At 34.1% G+C, this 14,199-nt stretch overlaps 1 protein-coding gene across 4 annotated transcripts in view; it reads left to right on the plus strand.

Annotated features, from left to right (window-relative positions):
* Window positions 1–14,199, plus strand: part of LOC131413228 (ubiquitin-conjugating enzyme E2 E2) — a 339,406-nt gene that overhangs the window by 128,575 nt on the left and 196,632 nt on the right. Inside the window, exons 6-7 of one of the 4 annotated variants that reach the window (XR_009221918.1) lie at window positions 8,464–9,322; window positions 9,365–10,935. The exons of the other annotated variants lie outside the window; for them this stretch is intronic. The gene's annotated coding sequence lies outside the window, so the exon portion shown is untranslated. Of the gene's footprint in view, window positions 1–8,463; window positions 9,323–9,364; window positions 10,936–14,199 lie in introns of those variants that run through there. 4 annotated transcript variants of the gene reach the window in all.

Genomic DNA, 14,199 nt, shown 5'->3' on the forward strand with positions numbered 1-14,199 from the left:
TGGTTTCTAATTTTTGATGTCTGTAATTTCAGTGACTTATTCTTCCTATACCCATTTTCTTTCATGACTATTAATTTCGTGAGTAGTCAATGCTATTAAGATGGAATTTAAGTTAATTTTTAGTTACATGCTAACAGAAATGTGTTGGTTTTGTGATAATTATCACAATCAAAATTCTGAAGAATGTTTTGCTATATTATTTTTAAAGCCACATACGGTAAATGATATGTAACAAAATGATAAAGACCAAAAAAATGTTATATTGAGTCTACTGTGCTGAGAGCTGCTGAACTCTAGAATGTTGTCATTAACCTGTCCTAAATTTTAATAGCCAATAGGAGTTTAATACGGGGTGTCCAGAGGATGAACAACTCACAGTCATCAAGAGTGCTCTGACCTAACCCTTCCCAGTGTGTAGCTATAATATCATTCAATTTTCTGTTTGTTACAACCACAGTTACACTCAGTTTACAAAGGTCAGTTGCAATTTAAGTGCACTTTTAGGCAGGTTGTCTCCAAATTTAAACTAATGGCAGTTGGTTAATCTCTAGTCAGAGGTAGAACTAGACCTGTGCAAATGAGTGCATCTCTACTGACAAACACCTGATTACAAGGGCAGAACTTCTCTTCCAGGATCTCATGAGGATGTTGTTTCCACCATTCAAGATTGCAGACTTGGGGAAGGGTCAACAGTTGAATTCAGAACGATAATACATTGCATATGAAATGTTTTTTTTCCTCTCCCCTCAAACTTTTTTTCTTTTTCAAAAAATTATTTACTCATTTAATTCATTCTCTCATTCATCAAACATTTAATTGATCACTTAAGTGCTAAATGCAAGATATATAAAATTTAATTTACAATACCCTCCCTCAAAGGAGCTCAGTCTAGAGGAAGAGACAGACGTGTTAACAAACAATTGCAGAACAATGTGATGACTGTGGAATAAAGATGAAAGAGACTTCAGTTTTTTCTTTAAAGAGATATCTTTGAGAAGTATTTTTTTAATATGCTTAAATCGCATTTTAGTAATTTGTTCAGGGTCCTACTGTGAAGACTTTACACTTTATCACTTAACTCTCTGGTGCTATCTCATTAATATGCATACTGTTAATTCTCAGTTTTTCATCCATTTATTCATTTCTTGCATCAGGATTTCACAGGAAAACAACTTAGATAATGGGAAGTGACTATAGAAGTGGAGGTGATTATTCTCATTTATATTAAGACAAACAAAAAAAGTTCTAAGGCATTAGCTTGCTTCATAAAGTCTGACCAATATTACATTAATGACTAAGGTGCAAGGAGTTTTGGGACTCTGAGGCTTTTTATATGAGCTTTTGATTTCTTTATTGCAGGCAGTAGGAGTTGCCCTATATGTGACCTCTGGAAAGTTTTTCAGAATTTTTTTTGACAGGTTTTTAAGTATCTCTGAAGTTGGAAAAAGGAGAGTGAGCTGGCTGCCTCTATTGTGAAATGACAATGACTATTATGAGGGACTGAAAATCTCTGAACTAGATAAATCAAAGTACCTATAAGAAAAATAGGTTGAGCATAATCAATAACATGTTTAGACATCCCCAAATCTGCAGATTCCTGATAAATCAGAACTGAAAAGAAAAAAAAAAAAGCATAAGAAAGTAGAAAACTTGTAGAGTAATTAGCATACTCAGTCATTTGCCAATTTAACGGTTGTTCGTTTGAAAACTAGATTTGGTTGGTATTTCTGGTTTTTAAATCCACTTTTAAGTATAAAAGTAATAAATATTATAAGCCCAAACTGGAAACTACTCAAGTGCTCATAAACATAGAATGGGTAAATTATGATTTATTCACATAATCAAATAGTACACAGCAATAAAAATGAATAAACAACAACTACAAAAACAGGGGTGAATCTCACAAGCAATATTGAGCAAAAGAAGTCAGATTATATAGTTCCATTTATATACAATCCGAAAACAGTCAAAACTCCTCAACAGTGTTAGAAGTCCAGATAGTGGCTATTTAGAGGAGGCAGGAGGCAGTGACTGAAAGGGAGCATGAGAAAGTGCTGGCAGTGTTCTTTTTTTAATATGGGCACTGGTTATAGTACAGGTGTGTTCACTTTAGGATAATTCTTCAAACTGTACACTTATGATTGTGCACTTTTCTGTATGCATGTCATACTTCACAAAAGTTTACTTAAAAAGTAATATACCTGTTCACGTCAGAAGATATAAAAAAATAGAATATATTTCGTATTTAGTCTTGAATCTTGCTTTTATTTTCATTTAACACTAAGTCATAAGCATATTCCCATGATATTTAATAAGTTTCATTGACAGGAATATTATTACCTTCATTATCTTAAGATATTTTGAAAATAAGGAAATATTCATTTACATACCCTAATATGTAGGGTTGTAACATTAAAAGCTACAGTTTAAAAACCCAATATAGAATAACTTTTTTTTGCTTTTTCATGTTGGACCACCAGCCTTACGCTACCAGAAACGTAATTACCATTCCTTCAGCACAGTAACAGTAGCAATGGGAGAAAAGTTCTCCAAAGGAAATGCTTCTCTTTATAATTTGTCCTGAAATATCAATTCTTTTAACTGTAAGACCTTGATTGCTATAGTTTTCCACAGTTATGAAGTAGGGAAAATAATATAAAAATTGATTCTTGACCTTAAAGTTTTTTAAAGGAAGTTTACCATTCCCTTTTCTAGCAAATTCACTTCATCAACTCAGGTTGATGCTAAATATTAATTTACATTCCATAATATTTCCAATGAAAAAATATGTAAATATGTGTTCTTGATGTCAAGAACAAGTCAGAAATTTTAAAGTACACATATGAATAAATAATAAAGTTGACTATGAATAGATACACTAGTGCACTACAGAATGCACTGTGTTCTATAACCAGAGGCATCGTTTATATAATTTTAAAATTTAGTCCATGACCATAGGATAGTTCACAAAAATCTCCCAGAAATTAAAGTAAATGTTTATAAAGCAATGAAGAACGTTATACCTCCTGTGCTAAAGTACATAATCAAATCAGCTAAATACCCCATGCCTAAATTCCCCTTTCAATCTAGAGAGAAGTAAATAGTGTTTCCATCAACACCATTCCTCCCCTACTAACCTAACCAAATTTGTCATTTTAAATCCAAAGTCCTCATTATAAACAATAAATTTTGTAAAACATCTGATTCTTAGGCAAGAAGTCAACAAATTTTTATTCCTTTATTCCCTTTCACTTCTCTTACTATCGATTATTAGATTTGTTTTGTGGAACCATACACATAGTTACTTAGTCTTTAAACTCTTTTGGTTTCTTCCTAATTTTTACATCATCTCATTGATTCCTTTTGAGAATTAAGATAAAATGATACATAGTTGAGTGTTGTTTACTTTTCATAAGGAGGAAGAATTGACCAGATGCATTTGCAGATAAACAGTTTGATCAATGACTACACTACTAACATTATCAAGACCTTTTTAGAAAAGAAATGAAAGAGGGAAGGGAGGGAGGAAGGAAAGGGAAAAAGATCATGATTTAGAATATACCTTATGCAGATAAGAGTAGCTATGGGAGACAGAGTTTTAAAATACTACCTTTAATTTCTCTTCACAGCTGTTACCTGGTTTAGATGCTAAAATGTAGGCTTATACCTGGGCTTACCTGTGCTTAAATGTTTAGCTTTGTGGCCTTTTAGATTTAAGGAGAAAGGCAAAATTAGAAAAATACATACATTATAAATAAACTACCAGGGTTCATAGTAGAATCTCAACAATGTGGCTTTGAGTAATTAATTATACCTCAGTTCTCTCATCCATAAAATGGAAATAAGGTTAGTACCTAAGATTATAAAGATTTAAAAGAGTTCATACATGTCAGTCACTTAAAATAGTGCCTGGCACACAGGAAGTGCTCTATAAAAGTTCAACAGTATTACTACAACTAAATCACCACCAATAAGATAATTTGTGGCTTCCCAGTCTGGTCTCTATGTCTGTAGTCCTACCTCCAATATTTAATGCTGCAGTTGGATGGAAAAATGGAATTTTAGGCTATTAGCAAGAACTCATATCCACATCCACAATGCAAGGCCTCTGACTTTGTGATCATACTCTTCTTGGAACCATAGTCTGTATTTCAAAAGAAACACTCATTTTCATGGATAAAGATAATTTGACCTATTCACTTGTATAGTCAGAAGGATTCCCAAAGAAACTAAATAAAACTCTCCCCCTCGTGTTGATGCCTCACCCCTGGTCTGGGGGTGGAAGGAGCAGGGAATATCAGTGAAAGAGAAGAACGTGGAGTAGGAAATGAGGAAATAGAATAGGAGAGGAAAAGTGCGTTGCCTGGATAAAAACAAATGGTTGATGTATCTGCCCTAAAGATCCCATTAACCTAATCATTCTTTTCTCAAGTTTCTGGCTCTCGGTTATTAACAGGGTTAACAAACACACATGTTGTTCCCCAAGTTCAGTCTTCTCTGTTTTGACTTATTTACAGGCTACATGAGGAAATTCATTTTCAGTACAAGCCAAGAAGGGTTTCCACGACTAGAGATTTCATTTTGTTTTTTTCAAATTCCCACCATGCACCTGTCTAGCATCTTTCCCTCAAAAAAACAATACATTTTGTGTATCTTTTTTCCTCCTCTGTTTAACATTTTAAAACATATATTATAGTGTAGTTAAGTACATTTATTTTAAGGAAGATTAGGTGTGATTGTGTGCTTTATCATGGCAACCTGTAATTGTATAATCATCAGCTGTTCAGATTTCGTATTTATTTTTCAGGAGCATGACAGGAGCAACTTCAGTTGCTTTACAAGAAGGAAAGGATATGATACGTAGTAGATGCAAGTTATTTTTCCTCACTTGTCCAAAACCAATTTATAAATACTCTGTATTTTAGCTAAAAACTTAATGTAAGTAAATGTTGACAGTTTTGACCTCTGAAAACCTGATTACCAAATAGGCAAAAAAAAAAAAATTTTTTTTAAGAGTAATGACTCCTCAGAAATTCAGCAACAATGTGTATATCCTTTATTCATTACAGTATTGTGGGAAAATTTGGAGCGCAACAGACCTAGGTTCAAATGTCACGTCCAGTATGTTAACTATATGACCCTGGCAAAACAGTTAAGCTTCTAGGCTTCAGCTTATCCACGTGTTAAATGAAGGTAGAGTGAAAATTCACAGTTATATCTAAATATTTAAAGATTTTGAACGTTTTCCCTCTTTTTGTCCCAACTCCTTTTCTTTAAGTATTTCAGTATTTCCAGTTATTCCCAATAATTAAAAATAAACTGAAACAAACAGGAAATTAATTACTTTGACTTCTTTAATTATTTTAAGTGAGGTTAACATTAAATCATTTCAGGAAGCACAGTTACCATATTTTACTAAGATATTTTAAAGATACATGGTGCTAACACAATAGAAATACATCTGTTCCCAAGATGATGTTTATGAAGAGGATAGGAAGACTGAAATATTCCTCAAGTGAGGTAAATATTCAAAGACAGAGCTAAGAATAACAAGTATGTGTCAAAAGCATAGAGAATTTTTGCAGTCAATACTTACAGAATTATCTAATGCTTTGATCAGTGTTTTATAATTATGGTAACTGAAATAAATATAGGACATAAATATAAAGTTAAATTTAACAAAACCAACCCTACTCTATCATCCTTTCTTCTCCATGAAAGTGAAGAAAACATTTAAATTGGGGGTTCTGTGTATCTTTTTTATTTTTTAATTTTGAAATAATTTCAGACTTTAAAAAAGTTATAAAAATTAAAAAGTTATAAAAATAGTACAAAGTATTCCCACAAAGAATTCCCATATGCCCTTTGCTTACTTTCCTCAAATGTTAACATCTTGTAAAACCACAATACAAGTATCAAAATCAGAAAAGTAACGTTGATATTATTCTGTTAACCAATCTACAGACCTTTATTCAAATTTTGTTAATTATCCTACTACTGTCCTTCTGGTCTAGGGTCTAATCCAGGATTTCCCCTTGCATTTAGTTGTCAGGTCTCCTTAGCTTCCTTTAATCTGGCATAGTTCCTCTGTTCAGTTTTCATAATCTTGACACTTTTGCGAAAGACTGGTCAGTAAATTTGTACCATGGCCCTCAATTTGGGTTTGTTTGATTTTTTTTCTATGATTGCATTCAAGTTATGTGTTTTTGGCAAGAATACCGCAAAAATGATGTTGTGTCTTCAGTACAGCATATCAGGAAGTACATAATATCTATATATCTCATTACTAATGGTGTCTACTTTGATCACTTGGTTAAGGAGATGCCCGCTTTCTCTACTGTGTAGTTACTATGTTTCCCTTTATATTTAGTATCTTATAGTGAGATACTTTGTGACTATGTAAATATCCTGTTTATTATCATAAATATCTTCCACTAACTGGTGATTCTTGCCTGAAATAGTTATTACTGTGTTATTTCTCAAATGGTGATTTCCTGTTTCCATCATTCCTTCTATGTGTATAATTGAAGTTCTGTGGCAAGGAAGAGCTTTTTCCCTTTTCTCTTATATATTTAGGAGTTATATAGTTACATCTGGATATTTATTTTTGTTCTATGGATTATAATCCATTACGATCATTGCTCAAATTGTCCCCACTTTGGCTACTGACAGCTCCTTCAAGTTGGCTCCTCCTTTCTTTTACATGCTTCCATCATTTTTTGAACGTTTCCTTACTTTCTGGCACACTAGATCTTTCAGGCTCATCACGTGCTTTCCCTGCCGCAGTCCTGAAGTCAGGCATTTCTCCAAGGAACCCTGGTTCCTTTTATTGATGTTTAGCGCTTAAAAACCAAGATCTGGGCACTAAGTGTACTCATTGGTGCCATGATCTCAAGGCTTCCAGGCCCTTTCCTGAAGAGAGCTAGGAAATATATAACGTATACACATACATATGGTCACTCTTTTATTTCTATATCTGTTTAAAACCATTTATTCATAATGATATCTCCAATTCCAATCTAGCACCACAAGGTTCATCATAGCTTCCCCCTACTAATAAGAAATTATTTGTAGCTTCTTTGACATAAGAAACTTGATTCTTAATATCCATAATATATTTATTTGCTCAGTCTTAGACATACAAGTAGTTTCAGAATTGCTAACACTTTAGATTTTGCTGTGTTTTCAATGAGCCTAGTTAGATTGCACATTTTGATTCTAAAATGCACAAGTGACGTGCCCGCATACACATTCAGCTGTTGGAAGTGTACCAACAAACATTATTTCCAGGCTTATCAATCTTAGTAATATATGTCACCACCAGGAAGAAATCGGTAGTCATCTTTTCTCACAGTTACCAAGTTTTGTTCATTGTATCTCCCAGGAGCTCTCAAGCTCTTATTTCTTTTCTCCCCAACCTACTGCATATCTCAGCTAAACCACTGGCATAGCCTTCTGGTAGATCTCCTCATATCCAATTTTACTCCCCTCCAATCCAGAGACTCATCAGTGATCCTTTAAATATACAAATTTGATCGTTTAACTCTTACTGTCTGTGATGGCTTTCTCTGTATTTCACATAAAGTCTAAAATCCTCAACACAGCCTAAAATACCCTGTATGATCTAACTTCTACCAATCTTCCTAGCTTCAAGGCATGCAATATTCCCTCCCCTTATTCTCTGTGCTCCATCTATAATAACCTTCTTTGAGTTCCTCTTTCATACTCCAAATCTTGCACACGCTGTTCCCACTACCCTAAAGGCGCTCCTCCTTCCTACCTCCCCCTTAGTCCTGCTAACTTCTAAATGTCATTCAAGTCTCAAACATCATTTCCTCAATAAAGTTGTCCCTGAACTCCCAGTCTAGGTTAGTCTCCCGTGTCAAATTATCCCAAAGCACTTGGCATTTCTCAATGACAGTTTACACTAAACACATTTGTAATTACTTCTTCAAAGTTGGCTTTCCCAGTAGATTATAAACTTCTTAAAGGAAGGGATTTTGTTTGTATTGCAGACGGTTGTATTCCCAGTACCTAAAACAGGTGTACAGCACAAAAACAGGGCTCAATTGATGTTAAATGAATGCCTAAATAAATGAATAAATGCACCAAAAAGTATTGTCAAAAAATGTTAGGTAAATGTTGGAACCGTATCACGATTGGTAGCTACCAGCAATACATAGCAACTAACCTTCGTAGAATTTTTATGGATGCAGAGACTTCTGGATCCTTTCTGCCACATTACAGTATTGGAAATATCACTGTATTGTAGTAAGCAACCCTATTCTTATCCAGCAAAGGGAGAAAGGTTAAAATTGGTTTATACAATGAGTCTAGAACCATAAAAAAGAATTTTTTAAAAAAGCCTAAAATCCAAACACATAATAAAAAATCCACATCAACTCTTCCTCCCTCAAAAGTTTATTATTAGATTTTGCTAACCATCACTTATTTTAAATCCAGCTGCTTCAAGATATTCAATACAGTCATGTGCTGCGTAAGGACGTTTTGGTCAACGATGGACCGCATATACGACGGTGGTCCCCTAAGATTATAATCGGAGCTGAAAGTTTCCTATCGCCTAGTGACATCGTAGCCGTCATAATGTTGCATAGCTGAAGAAGGGGCAAGAGAAAAAGAAACTGCAAGAGAAGAAAAAGAAGAAGAACCTTCAAGAAAATTCACAGTTTAGCAGAAACTTTTGCAGACCTTAAGAGGCTCCTTAAAAAGTTTGAAAACATGGATCCCAACACTGAAAAGTTTTCGTTAATAGAGAGGATTGTTCATGGTGCATTATCTACCTACACACAAATCTGTGAGGAAAAAAAACAAACCAAGCAAACCACCGTGGACATATTTCTGAAAAGAGTGACAGCTCCTCAAGAGGAGCCTTAGGCAGGTCCTTCAGGAGGTATTCCAGAAGAAGGTATTGTTATCATAAGAGATGACAGCTCTATGCGTGTTGTTGCCCTTGAAGACCTTCTAGTGGGATAAGATGTGGAGGTGGAAGACAGTGATATTGATGATTCTGACCCTGTGTAGGCCTAGGCTAATGTGTGTGTGTCTTAGTTTTTAACAGAAAAGGTTAAAAGTTAAAAAAAAAAAATAAATTAAAAATAGAGAAAAGCTATAGAATAAGGATATAAAGAAAATATTTTTGTACAGTTGTACAATGTGTTTGTGTTTTAAGCTAAATATTATTACAAAACAGTCAAAAAGTTACAAAATTAAAAAGGTTTATAAAGTAAAAAAGTTACAGTAAGCCAAGGTTAATTTATTACTGAAGAAAGGAAAGTATTTTTACAAATTTAGTGTAGCCTAGGTGTACAGTGTTTATAAATTTTACAAATTTAGTGTAGCCTAGGTGTACAGTGGTGTACAGTGATGTCCTAGACCTTTGCATTCGCTCACCACTCACTCACTGACTCACCCAGAGCAACCTTCAGTCCTGCAAGCCCCATTCACAGTAAGTGCCCTATACAGGTGTACCATTTTTTTATCTTTTATACTGTGTTTTTATTGTACCTCTTCTATGTTTAGATACACAAATACTTACCATTGTGTTACAACTACCTACAGTATTCAGTACAGTAACATGCTGTATAGGTTTGTAGCCTAGGAGCAATAGGCTATAACCATATAGCCTAGCTGTGTAGTAGGCTATACCATCTAGGGTTGTGTGAGTATGTTCTGTGATGTTCTCACAATGAAATTGCCTAACAACGCATTTCTCAGAACGTAACCCCATCGTTGAGTGATGCATGGCTGTATCTAGGTTAGCCTGCTTTGTGTACTTGCTGCAGTTTTACATTCAAGATAATTTATGTTGGCTTAAACACTAATACAAAGACCAGTCTGTTTAAATGAGACAGAGATTGGAAATTTTGAGGTGTTCTGTCACTGCCATTGATTTTGTATTCCCAGTTCAGTAGATTTTCTGACAGACATTTTACTGTCACGTGGTTGGAGAAAACCACGACCGAGCATAAATGGGTCTTTAAATATATTTTCCTGTCAAAATAATTTAATTTGTCTGTAGGAATTTGCGAAAGCTTGTGGCTTTTATGTCTTGTAGATACTTATAAAATCAGAATCCTACTTTATTTCTCAAGAAGTGACTTATGAGAAGGAATATAGTTCATTGCAACTGTTTTTTTTCCTTCCTTCCTTTTCTTTTCCTTTCTTTTTTCTTTTTCCTTTTTGGTAACAATTATTATTTCCCTGTACCTTGGAATACCTAAACCAACATATTAGCAAACTAGTGATTTCAAAAGCATGATATAAAAACTGAACAATATTAATTCTTACAGAAATAAAAGAACAATATTCCTCTCTCACTTTTACTAATAAGTGAAAATGAAACAGTCTCTCTCAAGAGCACAGCATGTATCATAAGAGGAAGAACCGGTCTTGCTTTAATTGATGGCTGACAACGATGAAGACAGTATTTGATGTCTTGAGGCATCACGGAGGCTTACACTACCTACTGTGTCACCAATTTTTTGAGCAAAGAAGAGCTAAGTCAAACGTTTGTACCTTTTACCCTGTTCATAATAATGATTGTGACTTTTGAATAAAACAATCATTTATTAAATTTAATTTCCCAAAATGGTAGCTACACTGCATAAAATTAAAAATGCATTAATGTATATTTTGCCTTGTTAGAAATAAGCAAACTACACGTTCACTTTTATTTTACTCAAATGTAAAAGAAGTAAAAATAATGAGCTTGAAGTGACAAAGTTTTACTATACTTGATATTATTACTATAAATATTTACTCTGGATTCAAGCTAAGTGTAAAATATATGGTAAAAGCAAGCCTAATGAATTCTAAATAATTGTTAAAATCTTGAAAGATTATTTTAAATGTATAAAATATATGTATAATCACTAAAGCAAATAAAAGTAAAACTGGAAGTTTAGATACATCAAATTGTTCATAATTGTTGTCTTTTTTGAATTTTTCACTATGTTCTAAATCTCCTATATTAAAAATTTACTTTTATAATCAGATACTTTTTATTTTTTTAATTGTAGTAAAACATACATAACAACATTTGCCATTTTAATTGCTTTTAAGTGTACAGTTCAGTGGAATTAAGTACATTCACATTATTGTGAAACTATTACCACTATTCGTCTCCAGAATCAGATAATTTTTTAATTGACATTATTTTCTTTCTAAACTGTCTAAAAAAGCTTTATTCAAAACTAATCATGTTTTCTATATAGTGATAGAATACTTAGGAAAAACTGACTTGGCTTTTATTAATGAAATAAAATATCAAATTACAGCAGTGTTAAAGATACTTAAAAGGGTCCATAAACAAAATGTAGCTTTAGTGTTTTATGAGGAAGCTTTATTTCAAAGATATATGACTACTACGTGTGGGCATTTGTTTAAATAAAAAAAGAAAGAAATCAAATTTTCATTTCATTTTAAAAAGTTCACCTTCCATGCTAATGTTTTAAATAAAAGTTATTAGCAGGTCCACCTAGTTTAAAATAGAAATACTTTCTATATATTCAAAACTAAAACGATTTGTTAATTTTACAAAAATTTTATACTTGTTCCCCAGTTAAAATATTTAATTCATTTGCACCACACACACAAAAATAGTACAAACTAAGTGTTTTTCCTTTTGTGATTTTTGATTAATTTTATTGATTATGGGTCATGGACAAATGGATTGATACTTTTTTTTTTTTGGTGAGGAAGATGAGCCCTGAGCTAACATCTGTTGCCAATCCTCCTCTTTTTGCTGAGGAAGATTGGCCCTGGGCTAACATCCGTGCCCATCTTCTACTTTATATGGGACACCGCCACGGCATGGCTTGAAAAGCGGTGCGTTGGTGCATACTGGGGATCCGAACCTGTGAACCCTGGGCTGCCGAAGCAGAGTGCGCGCACTTAACTGCTACGCCACCGGGCCGGCCCTGGATTAATGCATTTTTAATAAACACACTGCTTTTCGCAAAGCATTGTATGAAATACAAAGGTATGCACATAATGTTTGCTTTGTATTTTAAACCTCGTTTGTAAACTTAACATGAAACTTTTTCTTCGTGTTTAAGTATATTCTATCTCCCGGTTTACCAATGAGCTGACCTGCAGGTTGGCATGTACAAGCTGTTTTTAATGTAATCCTTAAATACAAAGTTTAGAAATTTGAGATTGACTCAATTGTGATTTATATTTCAATCAAAACATTTATATTTCAAACAAATAGTTGGAGTTTTATAGCATTATTGGTTTTAAAAATTGGCTTAAAAGTCAGCATTTCCTAATCTGTGAGAGATTAATAGAAACAACATTAAAATGGATTCCATGGTGACGTGAATTTTTTTTTTTTTTTTGTGAGGCAGATTAGCTCTGAGCTAACATCTGTTGCCAATCCTCCTCCTTTTTGCTGAGGAAGAGTGGCCCTGGGCTAACATCTGTGCCTATCTTCCTCTACTTTTATGTGTAGGACTCCTGCCACAGCATGGCTTGATAAGCAGTGGGTAGGTCTGCGCCCAGGATCTGAGCCTGTGAACCTGGGCTGCCAAATCAGAGCGTGCGAACTTAACCACTGCACCACTGGGCCAGCCCCCAAAGTGAAGTTTTTAAAAATGCTTTATACCATATCCCTTTCAATGAACTTTAGCATATATGTTTCTCAGAAGTTCAGTAGTAAAGACATCTGTTTCAATTTAACTCCCTGTGTGTCAGCTTTTTGAAGATGGAACCATATTTGTGATGACATCTGCTAACACTCCCATGAAATGATGGTCTACAGACCACTGATTTAAGATATTATATTATAGTTTATATTACTTCAGAAATCTTCCAGCAAAAAGCCCAGCATTTCTGTTATTTCGTCAAATTAGATCTTTGTCTTTATTTAAGTCAGTAGAAAGGAAGGGCTGAAGTAGACTAGACCACTGAAACCCAGAGTCATTCTCTCCAAATTTTTTTCCTTTTTATTTTCTTCTTAGTTGATGGTCAGATTCTTCTCTCTTCAAACTCCAAGGATTCACCAAACCCTTAAGGAAATATATTTGAGAACCACAAAAATGACCCATTTATTCAAAGCACAGCAAAGGAGGAAGAAAGATGCCCAAATAATCCATACATCTGGAAAACCAATCCTAGTATTTAGGAATGGTACTCATTTATGTACATGTTTCCTAGGGCTTTTAAGGCCCAAAAGCCTTGTTTCTCTCAAATTTGCACACAATAAAAGTCCTTATGGTAAAAGTACTTGTGATTGCATCATAAATGTAAAGATCTCTATGGGAAGTTAAAGAAAAAACTGACAAATTAGCTGAATTTTAAACAGAAGAGACAGCTAATCTGGATAATTCACGTCTCAATAGCAGATCTCCTGGCTTAATCATACAGCTAATTGCCTCATTCCAGAGCCTGTAGCTAAATGTGCTCTCGTCCAGAAAAAGATATTAGAAGGGCCACTCCTGGAGATTTTGAAAATATCAGCTCACGGAAAGAAAAACATAATATATTTGATTTTTAATTAGCACAGAAATATGCTAATAGTTTGTTGAATGTTTGCTGTTATTTTCTTGTTTGCATTCTTATTTAAAATATATCACTGTTCAAAATTCATTCTAGATGATTTGAAAGATTCAAGAGTTATAATTTCAGTTACCATATTTCATTTTGTTTTGAAATTTTGGTCGTTAAAAAAGGGTGAAACAAATATTTTGGTCTTTTTTTGTACACTGAAATCTTTTCTAAGTAGGTACAGTACCACTGATACTTAAGTGTAGGATATTTAAATACTAAGCGGAGAAAGAGGTCTTGAGGGCTCAAAAGACATAGCAGGGGGGCTGGCCCGGTGGCGCAAGCGGTTAAGTGCGCGAGTTCTGCTGCGACGGCCCCGGGGTTTGCCGGTTCGGATCCTGGGCGCACACCGACGCGCCACTTGGCAAGCCATGCTGTGGAGGCATCCCATATAAAGTGGAGGAAGATGGGCACGGAGGTTAGTCCAGGGCCAGTCTTCCTCAGCAAAAGGAGGAGGATTGGCAGATGTTAGCTCAGGGCCGATCTTCCTCACAAAAAAAAAAAAAAAGACATAGCAGGAAAAAGATTCTTGAAAGTCTTCCTCATAATCTCAAAAAAAAAAAAACCAATAAAAGTAATCACTACAAAAATACTGGTAAGTTATATTAGAATAAAGAAAATGAAATGTTTTAA

The sequence above is a fragment of the Diceros bicornis genome, chromosome 2 (assembly GCF_020826845.1).
Source record: "Diceros bicornis minor isolate mBicDic1 chromosome 2, mDicBic1.mat.cur, whole genome shotgun sequence".
Lineage (NCBI taxonomy): Eukaryota > Metazoa > Chordata > Mammalia > Perissodactyla > Rhinocerotidae > Diceros > Diceros bicornis.